We start from the raw sequence: 14,001 nt of genomic DNA on the forward strand, positions 1-14,001 counted from the left end.
CTTAGCTAAGACTGGTCGCGATTTAATGTCATATGTCTCTGATCAGAGACGTAAAAGAAAATTGGCCTCTGCGTTCTCCAAACGTGGCAAAATTTATGTGCGCATTAAAGCTAATGAGGAGGCAAAGCTAGTGAGCAGCAGATCCGAGGTGAATGCTCTTATTAGCACTCACACCCAATAGCAAAAATTAATATACATATGTATGACTTCTTTAGGCAGTATTATTCTTTATTTGTGTTATGTTATGATTGTTTTTATTTTATAATCTCACCTTTTCTATTCAAATATTCCTTGCTTATTATTCTGTTTCTATTTTCCTCTCTCGCTGTATGTAAACCGGTTTTCTGTTTATTATCGTTCTCATGTCAGTTATTATCATCCTATTTTACCTTTTTTCTTAATTTAATTGGAAGCAGTAACACTTATCTGTTGACAAAGCTTTTATTGTGCTGTATGTATTTTGTAGTTGTCTCACAATTTGATGGTCTTAAGCCCCAGTAGGAAATATATATCCGGCATTGAAGGCAACCACAAGATTATGCTTAATATTTTATGCAAAGGTGGTACATTTTAACGCGCGTAGCCTTAGTGGTGGCAAACTCGATTATGTAAGGAGCATTTTTGAAGAGTTGGATATTGATGTCATATGTGTTTCAGAAACGTGGTTTACATCTGATATTCCTGACTTTTATTATAATATACCTAATTTTAAACTCGTAGGACATGACCGAACTAGTAAGAAAGGGGGAGGCGTTGCAATTTATTGCAAATCTAGCCTTAATATAAAAATTCTATCAACATCGGATAGCCTAGAAACCGAATTTATTGTTGCTGAAATTTCAGATGGCATTGCAAAGGTACTAGTTGCTTGTGTATATAACCCTCATAAGTGTTTAATATTAGATTATTTTTTTACTGAGCTGTCTGCGTTTTTACTTGAATATGAACGATATGCTATATGTGGAGACTTTAACGTAAATCTTCTTGTGAAAGACCCGTATTCCACGAAGCTATTGGACCATGTCTCTACTGCAGGCCTTGAAGTAGTTAACATGACTATACCAACAAGGTACTCCAATAATTGTAATTCCTCGCTGTTGGACCTTGTAATCACCTCTAATCTTGACCATGTCCTTAAATTTGACCAAATGTGTTTTGTCTCTGACCATGATCTTCTTTTTTGTGAATTTGATGTTGCGTTTAACTATTCTCCTGAAAATGTTAACTTTTTGTATCGTGATTTGAAAAATGTTAACGTTGGTGTACTTTTCAATGACCTGTCTAATATTAACTGGGGTGATTGCTGGTTTCTACCGTCACTAGATGAAAAACTTGATTTTTTAAATAAGACTTTAAACAATGTTTTTTGTAGTCATGTTCCTCTTCGTAGTGCTCATGTTAACAATATGTATTGTCCCTGGTACAATCATAGTGTTAAATTAGCTATTAAAGTGCGTAATAGGCTTCACTCAAAGTGGAGGAGAATCAAAACTGATGTTGCTTGGGCACACTACAAGGCCGCCCGAAACAGAGCTACTGCCATAACCAGAGAGGCCAAGCGTAAATTCTGCAATTTTAAGTTGAACCCTTCGCTTTCATCTAAAGATTTATGGCGCAATCTTAGAAACTTGAATGTACATGGAAGACTGAAGTCAGAATGTAGTATTGATCCCAATGTACTAAATGAATATTTTAATAGCGCAAGTAAAAACAGTGAAAGTCCTCCGGTGCAAGACTTCACAGTGCAACATGAGCTGAGTGAGGAGTTCAATTTCGTTGGTGTCACTGAGACAGAAGTTGTTACTTCAGTCATGGCCATTAAGTCCAATGCAGTTGGAGAGGACGGAATTTCCTTAAAATTCGTCAAGCTGGTATTGCCTTTTATCCTGGGAACGCTAACACATGTAATTAATCATATTTTCACTGTCTCATCTTTTCCTTCTGCATGGAAAATGGCTATCATAATCCCTGTTGCGAAGAAGAATACTCCCACTAACCCTTCTGATTACAGGCCGATAAGTATTTTGCCGACCTTTTCTAAAGTGTGTGAGTCTTTAATGGCCTCTCAAATATTGTCGTTCATACAAAGACATAATCTTTTGTCTCCTTTAGGGTTTAGACCTAAGCATAGCTGTGCTACAGCTATGATGAAAATAATGGACGACATTCGTATAAAATTTGATGCCTTTTGGATTTTTCTAAGGCATTTGACTTGGTAAGCCATGATCTACTTTGTAAAAAGCTGAAATACTACTTTGCATTTTCAAATAGTGCCGTTAAACTTATGGCCAGCTATCTTACAGGAAGATCTCAAAGGGTAAAGGGTAGAGCTGGGTCTTCGTTGTCAAGTGGTGTTGGATCCGGAGTTCCACAGGGGTCTATACTTGGTCCGCTCTTGTTTAGTCTTTTTGTTAATGATGTGTTCTCTGTGTGCCAGTATGTCAGTGTGCATGCCTATGCTGATGACATTCAGTTGTATTTGTCCAGTCGAATTGGTCTTGTCGAGGATTTGTGCTTTAAAATAAACTGTGATCTGCTAGCCATTTCCGAATGGGCCCGGAAAAATTGTCTCCGTCTAAACGCGTCCAAGTCGTATGTGTTACCCATCAGTAATAGTACTGTCCATGTTGAAGATATTCCCAAGCTTTTTGTTGGTAATAACTGTCTCATGTTTACTGACAAGACAAAAAATTTGGGTTTTATTATGAATTCTTCGCTGAGCTGTTCGAACCAAAAAACAAAATTGTAAGCAACGTGTACACTGTTTTGCGCAGGCTAAGTATGTCAGCCTCGTTTACACCGTTAGACATAAGAAAAAAATTAGCTGTGCAATTAATTCTACCTCATATTACTTATTCCGAACTTGTATATAGTAAGCTGGACTCTGTCTCTTCTCATAAAATTCTAGTGCTGTTCAATAATGTTACCCGCAACGCCTACGGCTTAAAGCGATATGACCACATCTCCTTGTGGAAGAATAAACTTCTGGGATGCAGTATCTTAGATTATCTTGCAGCTAGGAACTATATATTCCTGTATAAGCTTATTGAATTCAAAACTCCTAGCTATCTTTTCAAGAAGCTAAAATTCACAAGATCTAATAGGCATCATAATTTAATTCTCCCTAAGTACTCCTACTTATCTTCTTCGCGGTTGTTCTTTGTTCATGCTGTGAGACTATGGAACTCCATTCCTGAATCTATTAAGGCAATCATAAATCGAGGTAACTATAAGATCGTAATACAGAATTACTTTGGAACTAATGGGTAAATGTAACTGCGGTTCAGCTCCATCCTATTTCTATTTCTATCTCAGCGTGCTATTCTAAGTCCTTACTTTTTTGACGTAAAATCTTATTTTCTCCAACAAATACCATATTTAATTCTCATACATTCTAATATAAACATACGCAATTAGTTATATATAAATATTTTTAAGTTATTATTTTTTATAAGTCCTGTATTTACCTATAAGTTGATGTACTATATAAGACTATGTCTTAACGATACAGCCATTCTTTACTATATAAATAAATAAATAAATATGTCCGTCCTTGCTGAAGTTGGTATACACTTAAGGAAAGCCGGGTTGACCATAAACGTCAACAAAAGTAAATTTTGCATAAAGGAAGTGAAATATCTGGGGTATATCGTGGGCAACGGAACTATACGTACCGACCCCGAAAAGATTTCGGTTGTTACACATTATCCGGTTCCAACAAACGTCAAGCAAGTTAGACGGTTTTTGGGAATGGCGGGCTGGTATCGCCGATTCGTTGACAATTTCGCTGCATTGACAAGTCCTCTTACTAACTTATTAAAGAAGTCCAAAAGTTTTGAATGGAACGACGACGCCCAACTAGCTTTCGAAACGCTGAAAGAAAAGCTCTGTACAGCACCAGTACTGGCTATTCCAGACTACACAAAACCTTTCATCATCCAGTGTGATGCCAGTAAGCTAGAAGTTGGTGCGGTGTTGGTCCAAAAGGATGCCGACGATGTTGAGGTTCCTATAGCATATTTTCCGCAGAAGTTAAACAAAGCGCAAAGTAACTGTAGCGTAACAGAGCTCGAGTGTTTAGCAGCTCTGCTAAGTTTAAAGAAATTTAGAGCTTACGTCGAGGGGCAGGAGTTCACTATAATTACTGACCACGCTAGCTTGCAGTGGCTTATGCGACAAACTGACTTATCCAGCCGACTAGCGCGTTGGTCTCTCAAATTGCAAGGTTTTAAATTTAATATAGAACATAGGAAAGGCTCCCTTAATGTAGTGCCTGATTGTCTGTCACGACAAAATTTTGAAGAATTAGCTGAAGTCCGTGAGATCGAGGTCCGTCCGTTAGTTGATTTACAGTCGTCCGAATTTTTGTCCGATGATTATCAAAATTTGATAAATCACGTCCGTCAAAATGAGAACCGCTTGCCTGATCTTCAGGTAATCGACAACCTGGTTTATAAAAGAACCGAACACCCCGGTGGCAACCTGGAAAGGGAATCATTTAACTGGAAGCTTTGGATTCCCACCTCTCTAGTTCCGAGTGTCATAGAAAACGCGCACTGCCCTCCAACTAAATGTCATGGTGGGATTGCGAAAACTTTGGAGCGATTGCGCAACAATTTGTATTGGCCTAATATGACAGTTGATGTCAAGAAATACGTTAGCCGATGCGAAACCTGTAAGCAAAGCAAATCGCCCAATGTTACGCTAAGATCGCCAATGTCCGCACAGTACACGGTACAACGACCGTTTCAAAAGTTATATGTTGACTTCCTTGGACCTTACCCTAGATCCAAACAAGGAAACATAGGAATATTCATTGTGTTAGACCATTTGACAAAGTTTCCCCTTTTAAAAACTGTTAAAAAGTTCAACACTTCAGTTGTATGCGACTTCCTCCAAGATAAGGTCTTTAGTATTTTCGGAACTCCCGAAATTGTAATGAGTGACAATGGCAAGCAATTTAGATCCACACAATTTAATACTTTATTGTTGGCCCGTGGGATAAGACATGTTTACACGGCCCTATATAGTCCTCAGGCCAATGCAAGCGAGCGTGTGAATCGCTCAATCATTGCCGGCATAAAAGCTTACCTTAAAAAGGATCAATCACACTGGGACAGGAACATCTCTGAAATTGCTGAAGCACTTCGAAGTTCATATCACCAAACGATCGGTGTAACACCATACTTTGCATTGTTTGGACAGCAGATGATGTCACATGCAGGTGACTATGAACTATTAAGGAAGCTCAAGACCCTGGACGACACCGTTTTGGAACGAAGTGACAACCTGAAACTCATAAGAAAAAAAATCTCTGAAAACATCTCAACAGCCTTTGAAAATTCCTCAAAACGATACAATCTCCGAAGCTCTGACAAACGCTTTGAGGTTGGTGATTTCGTTTTCCGTCGTAACTTTGTCTTGAGCGATGCCTCAAAGAAATTTTCAGCAAAACTAGCCCCTAAATTTGTGAAGAGTAGAGTGCTTGCTACTAAAGGAAATTGTATGTACGAGTTAGAAGACGTAGATACAGGCAGAAAAGAAATATATCACAGCAAAGACATTCAAAACAGAAATTAGGTACAACCGCACCAACTCTCTAGGTGGGGGGATGTGTACCGTAGTACAAAGCCGCAAAGATAATTTCATTTTTTTTACTTTCATTTATAGCTACTTTTTTTTTATTGATATAGTTTTATTTTCCTTGCCACCACTGTTCAGACTTCAAAACTTTAAGTAACCCAGCTCATATCAAAAACATATGTTTTGAACTGAGTTATCGACACATCTGGGAAACGCAAGGGTCTAATACCATTTCCTGAAAAAATCATCTTTCTTTTCATGTGGAGATCTGAAAGAGGTAACACGGTTTGTAAAGTTCTCGTGGTGATATAAATTTTTTTGGTGTTAGAAGTAAAGCAAAAGTGAAGCTTTCTAAAGTTAATTAAATAATTTAAATAGCGCGAGTGAGCATAATTAAATTGACCAACAAAGACACTCAAAAGCAGTCGTCAACTTCGAGCCGGAGCCTTGATATTTAGTTTTTAAATTTTGCATCTATATACATGGTGAGTTTTCAAATAAGTTTATATACCCATACGTGTAAAGTTTCCCCTTCTTTTTAATGCTATACCAGTTTAAATAAAAATATAAAAACTGCGGTATTTTATTTATTCTATCAGATTTGTTTCGAGAATTCCCCGCAGAAAAGTTGTATCATATGCATGTGGGGTGCTTGTGCGAACCACAAGCAACCCTCTCCCCCATCTCCCTGCAGTTCGCCTTCAAAACATAATTCTACTAAAACGCTGCAAAAGTGTCTGAGATCCGCCTAGGGCCACTCTTGACCTATCTCCAAGCCAGCTTGATCGAGTTTCCCCCCCCCCCCCCCCCCCAGCTTTGGAATTTTCACAATAAATGAATAGCAAATCCTCTCAAGTACTTGCATAAATATTAAAATATATAAAAATGTAACATTTGGCATATAGTTAAACTGTATGAAGAAGAAGAAGAAGTTAAAAGTTAGTATACCGAAAAGAAAAGTCATTAAATGCAACAAAACTGTGGAGCAAAAGGTTGCTTATATGAATGTATATGAGAGAAATATGTTGCGAAATTGAAATCATTATTACTTCCGAATAAAAACACCAATCAAAGAAGGATGGATTCAATTAAATTAAAATAATACCTAGATTTAGTCCCATTTAGATTTAAACCCACTGTGGAAAACAAAAAAAGTTAAATTTAAAATATCCACTAGATATTCATAATCATTTCTCATATAATAATTATCAACGTGAGTATGTAATGTAACTAGCGATCGCTCATCAACATATGCCTATGTTGTTGTTCGTGTACAGCAGCCTCTCAAACATGCAACACATATAAATTGTAAGGAATGAGAATGATTGAACATGTTTGCGAGAGAGTTGTGTGACGTCGTTTGAACCCAAATTGTAGCTTAAATAATTTTTTGTTGCGATCTCTCGTAAGCATTTTGTATGAATTCGAATGGTTACCGTCATTCGCAAATTTATTATAGATGGGTAATTTATATTTAAAAGAATATTTGAAAGCTTACGATATTCCTAATGCAGCAACTGCAAGCGTGAAGGCCTTCGATGCTACGTAGCAATGCAATATATATATATTTATTTCTATATGACATATACCTATATATACCCCTAAATATTCAAGCACACTACGTATATAGGCATATCTAGTTATAAGATTTTATTAATGTTACTTAAATACCTATGTTCGGCCTGAGTGCGTCTGGAACCGGCAGTGGGTAGGCGCACACGGGTCGATCTCGGGTTGATAGTGCTCTCGAAAGAAAGTAAAAGAACAAAACGCAAAGGAGATTTCCTCGTTATAATAGTGTTTTAATTAGAGTGTAGGAAAATATATATAAGGATACAATATTACCTTTGAGTGTAAAAATGATGACGGTGATACTCGGCGATGTGTGCTGGTTGGCGGTCGATCGAAAAAGAGGCCGGTTGTGCCGTTGATGACAACCGCTAAGCCGCGAAAAAGTCCTCCGGTATTAAGGAGGGGAAGAGCCACACACAACCACCCTTACGTATACGTGCATGGGTGTTGACAACCTGCACACACACGCACGTGCATGTGTGTGAAACGCATGCATGTGCATGCATGCACACAAATGCGGCGTGGGTGTGGGTGGCTGGTAATATTATTAAAACATTAGGGAGGGGCGCCGTCAATCAGGTAAAAGTTAGGCGTTGGGCCTAAACATGCCGCCCCCTTGCGGTACGCAACGTCACAGTCCGCCAAGGATCACCGACCATGAAAAAGAGAGAAAAAAATAAAAAACTTATAGCTAATTATATCTAACTTAACATAACGCCGGCCAGTCCGCCGGCTTGGTGACACGCAAGATGGTTTGCGCAGTGTGCGAGCTTGGTTGCTGATGCCTCGGTCATTCGGCCCTTTTCCCGTTCTGGGTCAAGGCCTGAGCCAGGTTTGCCTAGAGCTAGGGATTGCGAAAAGAAGTAAGAAGATACATGTGTTGATATTTCTTGCCGTTTATTACAAAGTCATTGGAAATGAATAAGCATAGAATTTTATATGAAGAAAATTCAATAAAGATAACTTATTTTAATGATAAATGATTGTAAACGCACACCTCCATTGTGAATTCATACAAGTGGCGAATTTTTGATAAAACGTTCACAATATTGAACAGCTTCGATCACCTGTTCGATCGCTGTTCGATTACTTAAATCATTAGCTTAACAGTGGTTTTCAACCATCTTTGTAGACGACTGGTATATAAAACCTTTCTTCCATTCTCTGGCCATTCGCGACAACCGTTCTCCGTTTATTATTTGACAGGTAGGTATGGCAATGGAGGAAAAGAAAGATTTTTCGTTGGTATGAATTCACAATGCACATCCTTTGCAACCGTGTACAAAAAAAATTCAATAAAAATAACAAAGTGCAAAGAATGCATGTGTTTCGGTCGCTACCGAACATTTTGATGTTAGGCCTTGGTTGTGCCCGAGAGTACCCAACCGAAGATGGTACTCTGAGCTAGCAAAGGGCCAAACGTGGTGGGCAGAATCCCTGGTAGCATTATTTCCGCATATACGTCTGTCCCTAGCACGAGGCGGATAGGGGCGGATGAATAAAATTGCGGATCCGCCAGACGGAGATGTGCATACGGGGATGCGATGGCGCTGTCGACGCTGGTCGTGGAGGCCATTCGCCGAAAATTGGACACGACCGCCGCATGGGTTGCAATCCGTTTGTTTTGACCGTGTCTTCCTCGTATGCGGAGTAGGCATCCTGCTTGCCCGCCAATGGTGCTGGTAGGGAGTTGGAGCTCCTGGGCGAGCTCATCCGCAATCACTGTGGTGGGGGAGCATCCATCGATTAAGGCGCGAACGAGGTGTAGCCGCCCCCCTGCTTCTATTTTCACGACCGCGGTGGGGGTGATCGCTACCGTCGGTATCATGGTGGCGGTGGCAGCGGAGTGTGGGGCGAGGAGCCCTGCCCGGAAGGTGGACGCTGTGGAGAGCTGCAACGAGCTGTATCGTTGGCTGCGGTCTTGTGTCTGATGATGGGTGTGGTGTCGTTGTTGCAGGCGAAGAGGCCTTGTCTCCGCTCTGCGGTCGCGCGGTTGTTGTCTTCGTTGAGGTTCCTTGGTTTGCCGGCGAAGAGACCGAGCCTCTGCTCGGCCGTCACGAATATGGCGCTGGACTGTCGATGTGTCGTGCCGGAGACGCTTCCTTTCATGCTGCAAAAGCGGTCGAACCGATTTGGCTGCTGGTGTTGTGTTCGGGGGAAGAGACCGAGTCTCCGCTCCGGTTCGGTGGATTCGAGGTGGACGAAGAGGTCCAGTCTCCGTTCCAGCATCTGACGCATATAATGATATGGAGTCGTCAATCCGCTCACGGGGTGATTCCAGCCCCTCCTCAACTTGTACACTCCATGGCTTGGAGCGGGCTTCGTGGAGTAGCTGTTCCTCTTCATCAATCGAGGAGATGTGAAGCATCGTGTGATGTTTTTCGCCGCATTTTTTACATTGGCCTTGGCTTGGGCACGCGTTAGAGCGGTGGTCTAATGCCAAGCAATTTCCACAGCAGCTCCCGCGGATCGCTAAGTACAGACGCTCCTCGGGTTTTTTGGCCCGAAAGATGGGGCACAGGCGTATGGGATGTTGCTTAAAACAAGCGCGGTATTCCGACGTATAACGCATGACGTTCTTGGCAGCATTTCGTTGCATGGCGGCAAAGCGACCCATTTTTCTGAAAGAAATGCAATATGTTTGACTGGGTCGGGTCATTCTCGAATTATTATTGGGATTTGGAAAATTTTATTAGCGCGCGCATAAGGGAAAACATCTGTCGCCGCAAAAAAAAAAAAATGTTCATATGTGGCGTGCATTAGGAACATGGCCTCTTTCCCCGCACGTTATGTGCCTGGGTCTTTAGTGCCTTATTTTGTTTATGTCGTGTCACCCGGTAGCGTTTTAGTTGCCCTACAAAAATTTGGTCACAAAACTAACCTATGACCGTAAAATGACTAGTCAAATGACGTGGAATGACGATAGCGTTTTTGCAGGGTGGCCACGGGCACACTAGTGCTGCAGAAAAATGAGCATATACGATTTTCGATTCGCACATTCTGGTACCGAACCGGGTAGAAAGTGTACAGCGTGGGTTCTTTTGAGTCGCTGTGATTTGTGTCGTTGGTGCTAAAAACCCAACAACTTTCCTGCCCGCCGCAAAAAACATGTTTGGACAGCAGAATTTTATGCGATATAAAGGAAGAATTTATATTTTTATTTCGCTGTATCATCGATACTTCTTAAATATCGTTTTGTTTTTTTTTTTTTTTTTATATATAAGTGGAATGACGGTATTCGGCCACTTATTGATTCTGGTTCGTCTTGAGTGTCCCGAACCATGGTTATTGACAAGAGGTGTAGGACACCTTACCTAGATCGCTTCCCAAACAATCGGACTTGTTGCGCTTAAGGATCCGAATTGTGGTTCCCGTGGATCGCTTCCAACGTGTTCACGGCCGGAGGAAAATGTTGTACGAGTGGCAACCTTTCTTTGTTCATTCAGAAATGTCATTCATTCATGAGATATGGATACACACATATTGAATGAATTTTCATCCGGACGAGTACAACGTGGTTTGGTAAGTATATTGATAAATTCTTGTAATATCTTCCTCTTTTACAGCTCTACTAATTTCTTCTTTATTTTTTATTTCGTTTCAGGTATCTATTTAAGCAATGCGCCCAAAAAACAGCAGCACCCGCTGAAAACTCGCCGAAAGACAACCAAAAAAAAAAAACGATTGCTCTGCCTGTGGAAAGGGCTCCTCAAACATTTGAGATGACGGGAGAAATCTCGACACTTTCCGAGTGAGTTTTACCCCAGAAGCTGGGCCCATTGAATCCTTACCAACAAAGCATACAAACCAACGCCATGGCCAACGAATCATCGCCGGCATCCTGCTATAATTCAAAGCACAATTGGCCACCGAATTGCAAGTGAGTAAGATGTTAAAATACCGGTTGTACCGAAAAAATTTTTTTTTTTTTTTTTTTTTTGAGTTCTTGGGTATGCAACTATTCCTTCCTAACCTGTAAAATACAAAACCATTTGAAATGTCTCCTCGGGAGTTTGCAAACCGCTTCGATTTCCTGATAGCGTTATTGCTCAGGAAATTGGCTAAAAAACTGCTGCTGGTGGGTACATTTCAAAGGTAATTAAGGTTCAATAATCATTCGTAAGAGTATGTCCATGCGTAAACATTCGCAGCCCAATAATGTTTCTAAAAGTCCCCTCTTTGCCTAAACCGTCCTAGTTGTAAAATACCCCAGTTGCCTTATGCAGAGGGCAGTCGTCATTCCAGCCGGCAGCACCAAATGAGCAGCTGTTTGTCTGACAGCTGCCCATATGCGAATTGGCAAATTTCAACAATACGTGCAATACCTTTTTAACAAGCAGAGAGAAAAGCAGCTCTTAACTTTGAACAGCTAATAAAATCTGCGTTTTTTAATTATATCGCGTTCATAAAACAATCCGAAATGGTTGCGAAGAAGCTCAGGCCAAAGAAGAAGCCAGTTACCAAGAAGGTTGCACCCGCACCGTTGGCCGTCAAGAAACCTGTTGTAAAGAAGGTGGTTAACCAGCTCTTCGAAAAGCGTCCCAAGAATTTCGGCATAGGCCAGAATGTCCAACCTAAACGTGACTTATCTCGTTTTGTAAAATGGCCATAATATATTCGGGTTCAGCGCCAAAAGGCTGTTTTGCAAAAGTGTTTGAAGGTACCTCCACCAAATCATCAATTTAGATAAAACAGCAGCAGTAAAAACATTCAAACTTTTGGAGAAATACTGCCCAGAATCGGCGCTTGCTAAAAAGCAACGTTTGAAGAGGATTGAGGAAGCTAAAACCAAGGGCAAGGATGTACAACCCAAGAAAAAACTCACTTTCGTGCGGTCTGGTACAAATACCGTGACTGCTTGTGGAGCAAAAGAAGGCACAGCTGGTTGTAATTGCGCATGATGAGATCCGTAAACACTGGGGAGGTGGTATTCTCGGCTCCAAGGGTTTGGAACGCATTGCTGAATTGGAGCGCGCTGAGGCGCGTGAATTGGCACAAGAACAAGGTTAAAACATGCAGAGATATTTGTAATTCTATGTTGGCTAATTATTTTTAAGTGCTGAATTTTGCCAAGCAGTACCAAATTAATGGCAATGGAAAAGTAAATAAAGTAGTTTATACTCGACTTTCATGAAGTAATTTGTTTGTGAATTTTTCGAAAAGAATTGCGTTAAGTTTTTTATAAAAAAAAGAGACGCTTTATCTATAGTAAATACACAAAAGTTGCAATAGAGTCAATTTACGTGTCTGCTTCTGCATCTGGATGCAGCTACTTATCAAGTCATTTATCAACTAAAAGTACTCACCACAGCTATGTTTGCCGTAATCATACTGCGCCGGCGTCTCATCTAGACACAATGGGGTGCGCTAGTACTACTAATTGCAGGCGTAGTTATGGTACAACTAGCACAAACGGTCGACGAGACTACGGTTGGTGGTAAAGAACAAACAAGCGGTCGTGAACAAAATCGTTTACTTGGTTTATGGGCTGCACTTGGTGCTTGTTTTCGATCCGGTTTTGCCGGTATAGATTTTTGAAAAAAAATTCTTAAAGGTGCAGATATATCGGTATGGATGCGTAATGTACAATGAAGTTTATTGAGTATACCATTCGGTGTACTAACATGTTTCGTTAATGATGGACGTCAAATTTTGAAAAATGGTTTCTTCGGTTATGACTTATTTATGGGGTATTTAATATTTTTACAAGCTGGTGATGGCCTAATTGTTGCTGTTATTGTTGAATATGCTGATAGCATATTAAAAGGTTTTGCCACATCATTAGCAATTGTTATATCGTGTATAGCTTCACTATATATTTTGATTTTAAATTTAACGTTAAGTTTTGCTGGAAGAGGAGGTTGCATCAATATTCTTAGGGGTCATGATCCTAAAAAATCTGGACAAACAAAGTCAACAACGACAGCTCCACAAAGATCGCAGGCCCTTTTAGAGGCTGAGGAAAACCTCTTGCCTAGAGTTTAAAAATAATGGGAGTTCAGTGACACCGTGGGCCAGAGTATGAAGTCGAACATTTTATAAAGTTTTCTTATTTAATAGCGAAATGTTAATGAAACGCACTTTCGAGTAATCACAGTTCGGTATGAAGAGCCGTTTGCTAAGAAATAATTTAGGCAATTCACAAGGTGTCCTATTCGCCGTATGTGGTCAAATTTTATAGTGGAAACCATGAAAACAATCCAAACCTTAAATTGTGCTTGAATACACTTTTGTGAATTGCGCAATTATAGACAAATAATATAAGGCGCGATAACCTCGGAAGAGATTCTAAGCCGAGCTTCTCTTTCAATTTGCGTCGTGCTCCTCTTCTTTTGTGCCGACTCTGAACTACATCTGCAAGGCAGATGAGTCCTCTTTGAGCGTTTTTCATGGCAGAATTACGCGCGGAGCGCTTGCCAAACAATGCCGAGGGGCGACCCCGCTTAGACAACTTTCCTTCTAATTGAAAAAACTTGTTGTTGCAATGATCATTAACAGTTAATGATTCACTGAATGCAAGAGTGCGTTTATCATATCGATTGCAGCATGTGTCACTCCAAATCTTTACGGCGTAGAGCGGCTACAATTTTAGGGCCAATAATTTCGCGGAAGCCTGGTAAAGTTGTAAATGCGCCATATCCAACTTTACTCGCAAGTAAACGTCCAAGTGCATGACAAATTTCAAGAACATTCAATTGGGCTGTTGGATCCAATTGATCTGAGGAGCACGGCGTAACTTCAAGCATTGTGGGTAAGCTGATGCAGGACCAATGGTATTTATAAGCAGAGAACCATTGTGAATTTTTAGGCTTATCAGCAAACTTTGATAATATTTCAGTATCGAAC

The 14,001-nt window shown here is 40.4% G+C and overlaps 2 pseudogenes; both read left to right on the top strand.

Annotated features, from left to right (window-relative positions):
• Positions 1–11,573: 11,573 nt before the first annotated feature.
• On the top strand, positions 11,574–12,165 carry LOC137254236 (large ribosomal subunit protein eL8-like; annotated as a pseudogene).
• A 77-nt stretch (positions 12,166–12,242) lies between these two features.
• On the top strand, positions 12,243–13,140 carry LOC137254237 (UDP-N-acetylglucosamine transporter pseudogene; annotated as a pseudogene).
• The last annotated feature ends 861 nt before the right edge of the window (positions 13,141–14,001 follow it).

Source organism: Eurosta solidaginis, chromosome 5 (assembly GCF_040869045.1).
Source record: "Eurosta solidaginis isolate ZX-2024a chromosome 5, ASM4086904v1, whole genome shotgun sequence".
Classification (NCBI taxonomy): domain Eukaryota; kingdom Metazoa; phylum Arthropoda; class Insecta; order Diptera; family Tephritidae; genus Eurosta; species Eurosta solidaginis.